General features: G+C 42.3%; 1 protein-coding gene across 1 annotated transcript in view; it reads left to right on the top strand.

Moving 5' to 3' along the window:
- Nucleotides 1-16,721, top strand: part of si:ch211-51h4.2 (uncharacterized) — a 163,924-nt gene that overhangs the window by 121,988 nt on the left and 25,215 nt on the right. The window lies entirely within an intron of this gene.

Here is a 16,721-nt window from a genome sequence, read left to right as displayed (position 1 = left end):
CCTATGGTGAATTGCAATAATGAATAATGCATGACTAAATATTTTCAAGCGCATTCTTGTATCTGGGTGCTCCTCTTGGTTTGCTTGAGTCTTACCAATCTTGTAATGAGGCTAAATATTTCCATTCCAATCTGTTAGTTTGCAAAGATCCCAATCTCAACTCAAGACGTTCTCTCAAAGGCTTCTCATTTGGGGTTATGGGTAATGTGCATCGTCATAGCAACTGTGGGATTCAGCCAATTGTTTTGCTCAGTGTCTCTGGTAGGTATGTGCACATCATAATCAAATAGTCAGTGGGTTGTCTGAATGTCTTGTTGATCTTAAGGAAGCCTGGTATAATTAGTCCTAATGTGAAGTTTGTAATTTTATAAAAGCACTTACATTTATTCTTCTGTTCAATCTCATGTAGTATTTGAGCTGTAAAGTTGTTTAAATTGTCATTTTTATCTCAGGGGTTTGATGACATTACATCATCATGGCAACAACGTTATAAAATTGGCTATAACTTTACACAGAAAAGGTTTGTTTGCGATTGAATTGCACTAAGATAATCAATATTATGCCACAAATCCTGTCTATTGAGCTTAACTTGTATTGAACCCAGAATATTTCTTTAAATCACATTTTGGAAAGTTGGTGCGAGACACTGGAATAACAGCACTAGTCATGGAGCGATAGCCAAGTACATCCGTCTGCATTCTCAACAATTTTGCTGCACAGAACTATCATAATATTCTCAACAAAAAAGGAGACCTTCCGATTGTCCATAATAACAGGAACATTGCTAAGAATAGGCGATTTGTTGTCCGAAATAATCTGATGAATTTAGAGACACAACGCCTTAGAGAGAGTCACAGCTCCGCTGTGCACAATATCAAAGCTAAAATAAAAATTGTAATGAGTTGATCTCACTAATTGAGTCTTTGTTCCCAGTGCATTCACACTCAATTTCTCATGTTTGTCAACTCAATGTTTGTTTGCCGAGTTATCACATTACTACTTTTCGGATTGCTGTAGCTTCACCCCCAAATAAAACTGGCTGCTGTCCAACGCAGACTTTCCTATTCAGAGTATGTTGACTCTAATGGTTACCTTATTTGTATCATTCGTTCTCAAAACAGTAGGTTATAAATGAAATAAATGAGACAGAAAGAGGAATATATTTTTCGTCAGCTGCTGAAGTAGGCAGCACTGTGGTTCCCTGCTTGAGGATGGAGGTGGCTCGATGGGGGGTTCATCACCCTAGTTAGTAAACATTGCTTTTTTTGCTGTCACATTTGGGTTGGCAGAACACATGCTTGTTTGAGGAGGTTTTCAAGCTCTGTCGTCCTCGCTTTCCCTGTGACATTTGCAGTGCACAGAGTGCAACCTTCATGCTTCGCCTAACAGTGATGTGCTGTATTACAAGAAGCCTTTGTGAGGAAAGTCTCAAACTCTGCTTGTTATGAAAATGTACAAGATCTAGTGGCTGACTGTTCTTGTCCTTCTGTTTTTTTATAGTGTAAATTCCCAAAAAAGAATATCCAGGCCAAGAGAGACCTGTCTGTGTGGCCACTGTATATTTCTTGCATTTATAATTGTATTTAGTAATGATTAAAACAATTTAATTGCAGTGTAAAATAATACAATATACCATATATAAATAAAATATAAACCTGGATGAATATTCAATAATCTAATAGAAATAGATACATATACAAATTATAAAGTAAAACTACTTCTATCGGGAAGACACACTTAAGATGCCATTTATTTGATAATTGTAAAACAGTTAGTAATGTCTCTCTCTTTGGCGTAGGCCCGTCCAGGCGGTCCGAGGGAGTTGTACCCGGGACCGTCCTGTCCTGCCAGAGATAGGAGGCAGGGGCGAGGAGCCTAGCCCCGTGCGGGACAGGGCTCAACTGGTGGTGGTGGGGTGGTGGAGGTTGCCGTGTTAGCACACTGAAACAGCAATGTGATTGATTGTGAGCAGACATATAAAGCAATGGCTTACATGTGATTGGCTAGGAATTGCCCAGCTAATGATGTGATGATGAACAGCTGCTAGTCTTGCCGCTAGAACTATGCTGCGCTTCCATTTATTTGGCAATTGAAGGAGACTGTCAAAAATATATAGAGTGTATATACTATACTTATTTAACATATATCATTTGGAATCTAAATCAAGTTGCGTACAATTCTAAGTTGAGTCTCAAGTTAGTTTTTTTCTACTTAATTGTGACACCAACAAAAGTCTTTTTTAAAAGTTAGATCAGGTAGAAATACTCTAGATCATTATGGTAACATGGTTGCATGTGTGGTCTCTCTACAACAGTTTGCTTGTCACCCAGCCAGGTGAGAGACAGGTTAATACAAGAGAGCAGGTTTGAAGCAGTGAATATTCTAAATGAGTGAATGACATGCCCAGTGTGAGATACTCCTCCTGGAACAGGCCTACTGTACCAGAGTAGTGTCAGTGTGCTATACTGAGCCTATAATTAGCCTGCTTCTAATTCCTATCGTGCTGCGTTTTTATTATACACAACAGAGTGTTTGCTTGGCCACATTGCTACAGAAACTGCCCTACTGTGGGGAGTCTGTAACTATGCTCACTAGTTAGTGGCATGATTGACAGTTCTCCATCCTCTCCCATAACTAGAAACAAGGGAGATGGTTTTATTCTATTCTATTACCTGCAAATGACAGCAATAGCTGTTAAATGTACACGACATTACAGTGGCTATGTCATACATTGAAATGTAATACATATAATGAAACAATAAAAATATATATATTTTTTACATTTTATTAAAACAAACCTCACAAAATAATTTCTCATGACGTATATATTGTCAGTGGTATTATTATTGTTTATTTTAGTAGTATTCTAGGGCTGTCAATTGATATGTGTAATGAAATGCCAATTAGTTAGTCACAATTAATCACATATATCAATATTTGCTAGGAATGGCCTCCAAATAAAAACGCTATATAGATGTAAGGTTTTCCACTAAGGAAGGGTCGGAACAGCGTCAGTTTCCAAGGTAAAGCTTCTTTTTTTTATTGTTTTCACAATCACAACAAGACATCACACATTTATTGCTCGTAGTCCGGTTCTCTCTCTCGGGGCTCTGTTGCTGCTGCTTTTTATGCCGCTCTCCTCATGCTACTGCAATTAGAGACAGGTGTTAGACATAATTTAGCTCAGGTGTGAGCGCCCTTACCACTTTTCTCTCCCGGACAGGCGCTTGACCACGGCCCCGCTGCCTCATACCCCCACTGCCCGACTCAGGCCGGGGCGTCATCCGGGGCGTCATCCGGCCTGCCTACCACCCCCCCCCCATTTCTGGAGAGGAAGTCAGCGGCAGCCATCTGCACCCCCGGTCTGTGGACCACCTTGAACTTAAAAGGCTGGAGGGCCAGATACCAACGGGTGATCCGGGCGTTAGTATCTTTCATGCGGTGGAGCCACTGCAGTGGGGCATGATTCGAGCAGAGGGTGAAGGCCTGCCCCAGCAGGTAGTATCGGAGGGTGAGGACCGCCCACTTGATTTCCAGACACGCCTTTTCTATGGTGCTGTACTTAGTCTCCCTCAAGGAGAGCTTCCGGCTAATGTACAGCACCGGGCGCTCCTCTCCCTCCTCCAGCTGCGAGAGTACGGCCCCCAGCCCTCTGTCTGAAGCGTCCGTCTGCAAAACAAAAGGGAGAGAGAAGTCAGGTGCATGCAAAAGCGGCCCCCCACAAAGTGCAGCTTTAAACTGTGTAAACGCCTGTTGGCACTGCTCCGACCATTGGACCGGATCTGGAGCCCCCTTTTTAGTGAGGTCAGTCAGCGGGCTGGTGACATCCGAATAATTAGGCACAAATCTTCTGTAATAGCCAGCCAGCCCCAGGAACTGCCTCACCCCCTTTTTGGTCTTGGGTCTAGGGCAAGTCGCAATCGCCGTGGTCTTGTCAATTTGGGGACGCACCTGGCCATGACCCAAGTGGAACCCCAGATACCGTACCTCCACACGCCCAACCGCGCACTTTTTGGGTTTGCCGTGAGCCCCGCCCGCCGCAGCGATCTCAGGACGGCCCTCAGATGTTGCATGTGCCGCTGCCAATCATTGCTATAAATGATGATATCGTCTAGATAGGCAGCGGCGTAAGCAGTATGCGGTCTGAGGATCCTATCCATGAGACGCTGAAACGTGGCTGGTGCCCCGAACAAACCGAAAGGAAGCGTCACGAATTGGTGTAACCCAAACGGCGTGGTGAAGGCCGTTTTTTCACGGGATATTGGTGTCAAGGGGATCTGCCAATAACCCTTCGTTAGATCCAAGGTCGAATAAAACCGAGCAGTACCTAACCGATCGAGCAGTTCATCAACACGGGGCATTGGGTAAGCGTCAAACTTAGACACCGCGTTGACTTTTCTATAATCCACACAGAAACGTACAGACCCGTCGCTCTTGGGAACAAGGACGACCGGGCTGGACCAATCGCTGTGGGATTCTTCTATTACTCCCATCTCAAGCATCGCATCCAATTTTTCCCGAACTACTTTCTTTTTATGTTCGGGCAAGCGATAGGGGCGGCAACGTACCACCACGCCCGGCTCGGCCTCGACGTGGTGTTGTATGATGTTTGTGCGGCCCGGTAGAGGAGAAAACACGTCTGCAAACTCCTTTTGTAGTTCGGAAATCTCTGCGAGTTGGCGCGTGAGAGGTGGTCTCCACAAGGAACCGGGGTGTTAGGATTGCAGGCTTTGTTTACCTCCGGTCCGAGCTCCGCCCTCTCCGGAACTACCGTTGCCAACGTCACAGAGGCCACCTCTTCTCTCCACAATTTCAGGAGGTTGAGGTGATATATTTGACGCGCGCCCCCTCTATCGGTACGTTTAACCTCATAATCGAGATCCCCTACTCGTTGTGTGACCTCAAAGGGTCCTTGCCACTTGGCGAGTAATTTCGAGCTCGATGTTGGGAGTAATACAAGCACTTTATCTCCCGGTGCAAATTCCCGTAGTTGAGCACCCCTGTCATACAGCCGGCGTTGGCGTTCTTGAGCCTGGAGCAAATTCTCCTGTGTTAATTGTCCCAGTGTGTGGAGCTTTGCTCGAAGATCAAGAACGTATTGAATTTCATTTTTACTATTAGAAGGACCCTCCTCCCAAGCTTCACGGATGACGTCGAGGACCCCGCGTGGGTGTCGCCCGTACAGCAGCTCAAATGGGGAAAACCCCGTGGAGGCTTGCGGGACCTCTCGTACTGCGAATAACAGGGGGTCCAGCCACTTATCCCAATTCCTAGCGTCTTCGTGTACGAATTTACGAATCACATTTTTGAGCGTCTTATTAAATCGTTCCACCAGTCCATCTGTCTGAGGATGGTACACGCTAGTGCGAATCGATTTAATGCCTAAGAGTTCGTAAAGTTCGCGAAGTGTTCGTGACATAAAAGTAGTGCCTTGGTCGGTGAGGATTTCTTTCGGAACCCCCACCCGGGAGATTATCTTGAAGAGTGCCCCGGCAAAACTACGTGCTGAGATGTTGCTCAAAGGCACTGCTTCCGGATATCGCGTTGCGTAATCCACCAGGACTAACACAAAGCGATGTCCGCGTGCCGTCTGTTCTAATGGCCTGATGAGGTCCATTCCAATTCTCTCGAAGGGAACCTCGATCAATGGAAGGGGGCGCAAAGGCGCTTTTGGGGTGGCCGGTGGGTTTACCAGCTGACATTCGCGGCACGCCGCACACCACCTGCGGACGTCGCCGCCAATGCCCGGCCAATAGAAACGGGCTATTAGACGGAGAAGTGTCTTCCTTTCCCCTAGGTGACCGGCCATAGGATTATAGTGAGCCGCCTGGAAAACCATTTCCCGGCGGCTCCGTGGAATCAACAATTGTGTCACCTCCTCCTTTGTTTGAGCGTCCTGCGTCACTCTGTACAACCGATCTTTAATAACCGAAAAATATGGATATGAAATGGCGACACCCGGCCGGAGTTGATGACCATCGATTACTCTCACTTGGTCAAAAGCGTGCTTAAGGGTTTCATCCCGCGACTGCTCCAAGGGGAAGTCCCCCTCCGGGAATTCCCTGAGAGGAGGGGCGACAACCTCGCCCATTCCCTCGTCATTCGGAGCAGCCGAGGATGGCCCCGGCTCCGCCTACCCCGCCAAAGCATCGCACATCACACATCTCCTCACTTTCATGCAGGACCCATCCGCACAAACTCCCTCTAGTACATTTCTAAAATTCGGCCAATCAGTACCCAAGATTAGCGGATGGGTGAGGCGGGAACTAACCGCTGCCTCCACACTATGTTTTCCTCCCCGGAATTTGATCGCCAAAGTCACCATGGGATACTTGTGAACATCCCCATGCACACACCTCACCCTCAACCGTTTAGCTGAGCCCAAAGCCCCGGGTTGAACCAAGCGTTGGTGGATGGTGGTCTGGTTACAGCCGGTATCCAACAATGCCTGGTATGTACCCCCCTGGATCCTTACCGGAATACGGTACGCTCCAGCCCGATCGGGGGCAGCCTGCGGGACATCGGGGACCCGCACCACCATCCCCACCTCCATCAGCGGACACTGATCCCGGAAGTGGTCCGGGTCTCCGCACCTCCAGCAGGCCGGCCCAGGCGCCACGGCCGCACCCGTGCTGGCGGGCGCCCCCACCTGAGGAGGAGAGCAGCTGAAGGACGGGGAAGGGGTAGGCGGGTTCTCCCACGGTCGGGAAGTTGGTCTCAAGAATCCTCCACACCTGCGCGGGGCAGGAACGGGCCCTGGGGAGACAGCAGAACGAGAGGGAACAGGGTAGGGGGAAAAAACAGGGGAAGACACGGGAAGGGGAGAGAGAGAGAGCTCATCCGCTCTCGGAATCGCCGCCATGTGGTCCTCTGCAAGACGAACGGCCTCCTCCAGCGACTCCGGGCGGTGGCACTAGACCCACTCCTCCATTCTCCTGGGCAAGCGCTGAACAAACTGCTCCAGTACCACCTGATCAGGAAGTCCCTCGACGTCATGGTCCCCCACAAGTAGCCACCTCCGACAGGCATCACGGAGCCGCTGGGCGAACGCAAACGGGCGGTCGGACTTATCCAGTTTCATAGCCCGGAAGAGCTGGCGATTTTCTTCCGGGCTCCGACCAACCCGTTGCAGGATGGCTTTCCTCAGGTCTGCATAGGCCAGGAGGCTTGTTGCCGGAAGTTGTTGCGCCGCGAGTTGTGCTTCCCCGGACAAGAGAGGGACTACGCGGGCTGCCCACTGGTCTTGTGGCCAACCCCAAATTTCCGCCGTACGTTCAAACAAATCGATGAACGCCTCTGGATCATCTGCCGGCCCCATCTTCTGTAACGCGGGTGGGGGCAGTGTAGCGCGGGTGTCCGGGGTCGCGGCTATGGCTGGAGCAGCCTCCTGGCTGAGGAGGCTCCGGATGGCGAGCCGGTCCTCTGCTTGAGCCCGCATGATCTCGAAGAACCGATGATCCTGGTCTTGCCGAAGCTCAAGCAGGGATTGTTGGTGGCTCTGATGGAGTGTAGCGAGGGACTGGAGGATTTCCGCCAGCTGGGAGGACTCTATGGGGCGACTCTTTTCCATAGCTTGGGAACAAAAAAAATGTTCGTTCTTTTCCCGGGTTTCGGCACCAGTGTAAGGTTTTCCACTAAGGAAGGGTCGGAACAGCGTCAGTTTCCAAGGTAAAGCTTCTTTTTTTTATTGTTTTCACAAGCACAACAAGACATCACACATTTATTGCTCGTAGTCCGGTTCTCTCTCTCGGGGCTCTGTTGCTGCTGCTTTTTATGCCGTACTCCTCATGCTACTGCAATTAGAGACAGGTGTTAGACATAATTTAACTCAGGTGTGAGCGCCCTTACCGCTTTTCTCTCCCGGACGGGCGCTTGACCACGCCCCGCTTCCACAATAGATAATACATTAATATATATATATATATATATATATATATATATATATATATATATATATATATATATATTAAATATATATATATTAAATATACAGTATATTATAATATATATTATTAGGAACACTATGGTTCAAATAAAGTGCCCGATGTTGTTTTCTGCTGTTGTAGCCCATCCGCCTCAAGATTCGACGTGTAGTGCATTCTGAGATGCTATTCTGCTCACTACAATTGTACAGAGAGGTCATCTGATAGCCCTTTTCCACAGACATGGTTCAGGTGTGGGTTCCTGGGCCAGTCCGAATTCTTGAACTGTTCCGCGCATTTCCACCGCAGAAAAGGCCGTTCTGGGGCTGAAAACATGGTTCGACACCGGCCCAAAAAGCTTGCTGGTCTCCACCCACCGATTACATCAGGGGGTAGAGGACGGAATCATGTTTCGTCACCAAATTTTTCTAAAACAACAACAGTAGCTACAATCTGCATCAAAGTGTACTTCTTCACTCTATAAAACAATACAAATTATCAAAAGCCCTCAAGTAACGCAGGTGAAATGAGCACTCTACATGCGATATGGTATTTATGAAGATTCTTGATTAATTATAGAGATTGCAAAAGGGGAAAAATTGTCTACGAGAAGATCCAGCACAAAATGATGCACGCCAGCTTCAATTGGACAATTGACCATATCATAAACAAATTGAAAAATAAAAATAAAATATTCCAAGGCACTCGAATTGTGTACAAAAGTTAAAAAGCCTTTATTAAATCATGGCTTTTAGAAGTAAAATTGGTGACAGATACACCTAAAATTGAAAAACACTTAAGGTAGTGCAGGGAACGTAAGAAGGACCTAAATAAAAGTGACAGTTGACGGAGCAACAATGTTTTGGGCTCGGATACCGACCAGCCTGCTATCTAACCAGGATATAAAATTCAGCCAGTCATGCACAAGATAAACACCGAATCGCTGGTGTCCTCTGCTGCTGATCACTGTAAGTTATTATATTTGCCAACTTTGTTAGCTTTTCTTACACTGTTGCCTCTTATTTTGTGCATTGTTTTGTTCAGTAATGGGATTTTTGACCAGCTACTCACTAACTTCATAAGATCGCAGCTATCTGTTAAGTAAACTTAGGGATTCTCAATCAAGACGCAAACATAATATTATATGCTATGGCAAAATTCCAAATATATCCATCTGCTACACCAATGTTAATAATGATTCCACTGTTACGGTTGACAGAATTTAGCATGTTAAGACAAAATAATGTAATTACATTATCTGTCGTCTTTAGCGTAGATGTCCTTTCTGACAATCTTGTTAAGCAATGCAATAACTTTAGATTGGATTGTATATTTAAATATGTCCTCAAAAACAAGAGTAAAAGCCGTACACAAACACTGTTGTTACATGCCATGTTTGTTTATGGCAGGTAAAGTATTTGAGTTAAGTCACAATTCGTTTCTGAAGTCAGTGGAAAAGTGCGGCCGGCTTACAAAAGGCTTCAGTTTGCCCTGGCAGTGAACGAACGGAGCACAGGCTCAGCATGCGAACCATCGCCATTTCGGTGAAAAGGGCTCACCATAGCCTTTCTGTCAGCTCGAATCCTTCTGGCCATTCTCCGTTGACCTCTCTCATCAACAAGGCATAACTGTCCCCAGAACTACCGCTCACTGGATGTTTTTGGTTTTTGGCACCATTCTGAGTATTATCTAGATTCTGTTGTATGTAAAATCCCAGGAGATCAGCAGTTACAGAAATACTCAAAACCAGCCCGTTTGGCACCAGCAATCATACCACTGTCAAAATCACTGAGATCAAATATTTTTTCCATTGTGATGGTCACTGAGAACATTAAATGAGGGCTCCTGACCCGTATTTGCATGATTTTATGCATTGCACTGCTGCCACATGATTGCCTGAATAGATAATCGCATGAATATACAGTAAGTGTGTACAAGTGTTCCTAATAAAGTGAATGTATATTGCATTATTGTTGAAGACGAGTAAAGCATTGATCAGACAATATAAAAGTGGCTTTATAAGTCTATATATTGTTTATTTTGTTCCCATATCATTGAACAGAAGCCTTCATTCGACCACAGAGTTCATCAATATGTCCTGTTCTCACGGGACATGTTCTTACATTCCGCCAATGCTATTTTTAATTATTTTGTCGGTCTATGTACATATGCATCAGACGGAGAGTTTTGGAGCTTCTCACTGGGCACTGTGTCAAATTAAAAGTAGTTGAAACTATGAAAATTACCTCTCGAGATCCCTGCCTTCTGGTGTGCGTCATCCAGCTATCAAGAATCTATTCTGGATCTTGTTCTGTGGCTGCGTTGCTTGTGAGGTTTGTTAAGGCGTGCTAATTGCCCCCTGCTGATGCAGCTCATAAAAACACAAAGTTTGGTTGGATGGTAGGAAAATACATACTTTTATAACAGAATTTCCGTACAGATGAAGGTTGCATTTCCCAATAACAAACAATCTTAGCAAAGAGTGCAATTATACAACTTTTGTTGTTTTTACAATGAATGTTATTTGTAACATGAACGTGTGAGGATGTGCTTTAAGTGCTACTTAAGGGAGTTGCTGTCCATTTGACAGTGCTGAAATGTAACCGTATAGAGCTTCTCGTCATCGTAACTTAATTATATTTATGCGTAACTTTACAATCATTTGTAATTTACCTCACTACATTTTTTTATATATTTTCTTAAGTATTCAACCTAATTAATTGCATATTTACATATTGTTTTTACTATAATTTATTACAGAACAATCTTTTTTCTTTTACACAATCTGCTTCCATAATTAGTTGTGCATGTGTAATATTTTGTTTTCGCAAATTCCTCTCGATATAAAAGCTTCCAGGATTAGTGAAGACAGTGGAGGCCTTGTATATGATTAAGCATTCATTGAATATTACGAGGTTCACTGTTATTGCGGAGCTCAAAATTAGGAGATGTTTGGAAGATGCGCTTTAAGGACATTAAACCAAAAATCGGAGGTCTGCTCTTTACTACCAAAAGCGATAATAGTGAAAGCAATGCTCCAGGTGCGGTGCTACACAACTTGTAGTGCTGGCAAGAGAGCCTTTAATGTCAGAGAGGAAGAGGAGATGAAGATAAAATTGTCTGCCAAATTAATAAAGGTAATTGTAGGATTATGAGCAAAAATATATATATACGGACAATTTTCATGCATGGCAGCAAGTTAATTTCTTTTTTTCTTTTCTCTCTAATATATAATTTATACAGTTGTCTGCATAAATAATGACACAAGTTTGTTGTTACAACCTAGTCCAAATAGTCCACACAAATAACTATATTTATTTATTTATTAATTAATCTATTCATACATTTAGACTATCTATTTTATGCATTGTATTATTTTTATTATACTTTTCTGTTAAAATGCAAATAAATAAAACATATATCCTGAATGAAGTCCCAGCATAAAGTGTAGCTATTGGTATTTAAATTGTATGAAGTTCAATTTTGCTATTGTCCTGCAGGTGTCTGCATAATTCTGTGTGCTTTAGGTGCTCTTAGTGCTGTACGATTTCTTCAGAGCACTCATAAATCTACAAGCATTTTCAAGTACTATTTAAGATACAATGTTTTTTGGAATCGGGCTGCATGATTAATTGCATAAATTGCGTAATTAATATTTCTAATGTTATTTTTAATATAATTAATCATGCTGAATTAACACGTTGAAAAGACAGCACTAAATTATACTGTAATATGGAAAATGTTTTGGAAAGTGTATTCACTATTTTATTTACAATATCAAGACACTTTACTCACATATGAATCATTATTACTCTGCTCTCTGAAATACCTGATTCAGATTAGTCCGTTGCAGCATTCTGAGTTCAAATATTGTTTTGTAATAATACCGTTATATTAGTATATTAATATTATTATATGGTAATGACCATTAAATTGTGTTATTGACAGTTGTCCCAGGCAACCGATTTCCTAAATTTCTTTGCAATGTATGTATATATTTATTTGGAAAGTAGTAGTGTATTAATTAGTATATTGTACCAGCTGGTCATTATTGCATTTACATCAGAGTCCTGATCACCCTGTCTGTGTTTACTTGGTGATTATGACCGGCTGACTGTACATTATCACTTACATATTTTGTTATTACAATAAAACTTAAGTCATGTTTACATTTATGCATTTGGCAGACGCTTTTATCCAAAGTGACTTACAATGCACATATTACAGGGACAAACCTCCTGGAGCAACCTGGAGTTAAGTGCCTTGCTCAAGGACATAATGGTGGTGGCAGTGGGGATTGAACCGGCAACCTTCTGCTTAACAGTTCTGTGCATTAGCCCACTATGCCACCACCAATCCTGTTTGATAATCTGTTTGAAAAATATTTTCAGAGCAGCTAGTGGCAGCACATATTTTGATGAGATGATCATGTAGGTGGATGCCTCAAATTCAACACAGATATTCAGATTATTTTTCTTTTTATCATGTTGCACATTGTGTATGCATGAACAGTGAAATGAATCAGAACTGATGACTTTCGCATATTGCATCCCTTGTCAGAACAACCTTCAAGGGCAAATACAGTAAGCTGTACAAAACAACATGCAATTATTTTGCACAGGAAATTTAATGAACATGTTGTTCCACCAGGTCATAAATTAGGTTGATTTATCAGTCCATTGTATTGTAATGGACAACTGAGATTAGTTAACCCAAAATGTCTCATTGTGTTATGTTATTTTTCTAATGTCACCAAGAAGAATTGCCTTTATGTTTATCTGTTTGGTGCTGTGCCACATTTAAAAAGATATTAGGACTTTTTTTTATCAATTGCATATCTAACTGTAAATGTGTTTTTTTTAAAATAAATATGTCAAAGAACTATTTTTACTTGATCTATCTCATAAAAAATTACTTTGTTGGTGTAACCTAATTTGTCATGTTGATTTATTCATTTTTGACAAATAAAACAAGTACATTTAGATGTTACTAGATTAAGCACTTTAAAAAAAACAAATTGTATTTTGTTTTGAAAATAATATTACCACTTGTGGCGATTTTGTTATTTCTTAGCTAAACTGATAATGGTTTGCAGCGTACTGTATATACTGTGCAGAATGAAGGCTAAATCAATAATGATCACTGGTGCCTTGTGGTAATGTTGGGTTCGAGTCACCTTAGTCGAGTCCGAGTCAAGTCCGAGTCCTTAAACAATTAAGTCAGAGTCCAAAAGGGGCCGAGACCATAACAGGCCGAGTCCGAGTCTGAATTAATCTTTTCATGAATCTGAATTAACATTGTAACCATAAACTCAACATCAATGTTTTAAGCTTATTTTAACCTTCACAACTAAGAAAAAACAATTGTCAATATAAATGCAACAAAAACACTGTTGCAATTCTTTTTCGCATTTTATGATTAGTATCCTGCTGAACAAACTTCAAATTGGTTTCAGAATGAAAAATGGACAAAACTGTCCTTCAACACACTTCTTATTGTGTTCTGTTGACTTTTCAATTATTTGTTGATTTTCCCCTCCACTCAAACATAGACTAAAGAAAGTGAATGCTGCATTAGTGATTACAACCAAAGTTATTATTATTATAAATTTGTATTTAGTTTCAACTTCATTTTCAATTTGTCCATTCAATTTTGTTTAGTTTTATCTAAAGTTATGGGTGAAATACATGTAATGTAATTCATATATATATATATATATATATTTAATGTGTTTAAAACATTTCATAAATAGTAATATTAAAACTTTTAATATTGGCCATAAAATTAAACAAAAAAGATCAGGTACTATTAGAAATATATTTTTATTCTACTACACTTCACACTTTTCAATCCTCCTGCAGTGTCCAGGTGTAGACTGAAATTAAGATAATTGTTTTTATGATAAACTCTCCTTGAGCTGACATGTTGTTCTTTTCACATTATATTTAGTATGTATAATAGGTGAATAGAGACTTCTCCCCTCAGTTGTGTTCTTCATTGTATTTTCTTGGACTTTTTTGCCATTGAAACGCAAGTGCCAGCTTTACAGGAATCACACAGAGGTTGCACTACAAATATGTAACGGACTGAGTTGTACAATTTCCATGGCCTATTTCATGGCATATTTGATTTTCTGTCTCGATATAGTCAACATTTTCAGTTAGAAATGTCTTGTGTAGTAACGTGAGTCTGATAAAACATTTGTTCTATTTAATCATTTGCATAGTTGGGGAACGTCGTTTACTTGCATTATTGATATTTCTGAATGACAGTGACAGAGCACGTGTGGCGATCTTTTTCATGCACACACATACAGCGCGCTGGCGAGAGAGAGAAAGTACTTTGAAAGAGTGTGCGCTGCTGCTATTAGCCAGAATAATCACACGTAAGGACATATACATGTGAAAAATGATATGCAGTATCAAATACACAGAATGTATGATAGTACTAACTGTAGAGAGTGCATCATCATGAAGACAAAGCCAAATCCCAGACATTTAGAGGCATTTGATGAGAAAAAGCTTGATGAGAAAGCTTTCTCCAAGCTTGATGAGAAACTCCGGGCTCTGGGCTTAAACAGCTCGCTGTGCAGCTGGATCCTGGATTTCCTGTCAGGCAGACGTCAGGTGGTTAGAATGGGCAGCAACACCTCCTCATCACTGACCCTCAACACTGGAGCCCCGCAGGGCTGTGTTCTCAGCCCACTCCTGTATTCCCTGTACACACATGACTGTGTGGCAACACATAGCTCCAATGCCATCATTAAGTTTGCTGACGATACGACGGTGGTAGGTCTGATCACTGACAATGATGAAAGAGCCTACAGAGAGGAGGTGCACACTCTGACACGCTGGTGTCAGGAGCACAACCTCTCCCTCAACGCCAGTAAAACCAAGGAGCTTGTTGTGGACTTCAGGAAGAAAGACGGAGAACACAGCCCCATCACCATCAATGGAGCACCGGTGGAGAGAGTCAGCAGCTTCAAGTTCCTCGGTGTCCACATTACTGAGGAACTCACATGGTCCGGCCCACACTGAGGCCGTTGTGAAGAAGGCTCACCAGCGCCTCTTCTTCCTGAGACGGCTGAGGAAGTTTGGAATGAACCACCACATCCTCACACGGTTCTACACCAGCACTGTAGAGAGCATCCTGACTGGCTGCATCACCGCCTGGTACGGCAATAGCACCGCGTACAACTGCAAAGCCCTGCAAAGGGTGGTGCGAACTGCCAGGAACATCATCGGAGGTGAGCTTCCTCCCTCCAGGACATATACACCAGGCGGTGTGTGAAAAAGCTCGGAGGATCATCAGAGACTCCAGTCACCCAAGTCATGGGCTGTTCTCACTGCTACCATCAGGCAGGCGGTATCGCAGCATCAGGACCCGCACCAGCCGACTACATGATAGCTTTTTCCCCCAAGCAATCAGACTGTTGAACTCTTGATCTATCAGGATCAATAATTAGCACTGCACTTTATTAATCTATAATCTCACACTGGACTGTCAACATATTCTCCTCAATACAACTGCTATATATATATATATATACACATATATATTTCATATTCTGTTCTATATTCTGCATTGTATATAATTATTGTGTTGTGTAAGTATGTGTACATCTGATTTGTAAATTGTTTTGTGTAAGTATGTGTACATTTGATATGTAAATTGTTTTGTGTAAGTATGTTGTTTATTGTAATTGGTATATGTCTCGTCACTGTCATGACTGCTATGTTGCTCGGAACTGCACACAAGAATTTCACCTACTGTTGCACTTGTGTACATGGTAGTGTGACAATAAAGTGATTTGATTTGATTTGATTTGATTTTTTAAATCAATTTTGAAATTTTTCAGGTCTGAAAAAGAGAACATGTCTAGGAAAAAGAGGACGTATGGTCACCCTATGTTACATTATTTGTTTGCTTGTTTGTTTGTCATTGTATCACAAATGCCATGGACTCTGAAAATCCAAAATCCCGAGTCCTAAAGGCTCGAGTCCGAGTTAAGTCTGAGTAAAAATGCATCAGAGTTCGTGACACAACCAAATCCATTAAAATTGGACTTGTGACTCAGACTGGAGTCCGAGTCCTAACTTGAGTACCCCAACTCTACCTTGTAGTGTTCTGGTTGTTTTCATTCTGAAAAATAAGTGTTCAGAAACAAGTTAATTCTTTAAGCTGGAGGATGAAAGTTTTATAATCATCATAAGCTCAAATTGATTCTTGAATCTGAAAAACAAAAAGTCAAAATTCAGCAAATTCAAGAAAATGTATCCAAATGTACTTGACATTAAGTAACATACATTGCATTTCATCAATATAATACTTGTGTGTAAAGCTTTCTCACATATTTATCTTTCTAGTGCATAATTCATGGAGGTTGAGATATTATATGACCCTACAACCATTATTTTTCAACCTTTTCTGGTGCTATAATTCAGCCGATGGAGACTTGACTGTGATGGAGGGCACTGTGTGCCAATCAGGATGTATTAAGAATTCCCTCCGTATTACTCCAGTTCAATATTTGTCAGAACCATTTGAGCACATCTTAAAACAGCTGAGATCCATTCATTATTCAGAGGTAGCTTCGAGTCCAGGGGAAGTCAGTGGGGAGATGTCAGTTGAAATGGATGGATGTGAGAGAGCTGACCTGCCTGCTTTATTATTGAGTTTAAGGTGGCAGTTATAGGAAATATGAATAGACATTGGTACACTTTATGAAAAATTGTGTGAGATTACAGTAAATTCCTGGCTACTAGTTGCATAACTTTCACAGTATATTTTACAGTAGTA

Source organism: Xyrauchen texanus, chromosome 32 (genome assembly GCF_025860055.1).
Source record: "Xyrauchen texanus isolate HMW12.3.18 chromosome 32, RBS_HiC_50CHRs, whole genome shotgun sequence".
Lineage (NCBI taxonomy): Eukaryota > Metazoa > Chordata > Actinopteri > Cypriniformes > Catostomidae > Xyrauchen > Xyrauchen texanus.
This window is presented reverse-complemented; position numbering and strand designations above follow the sequence as displayed.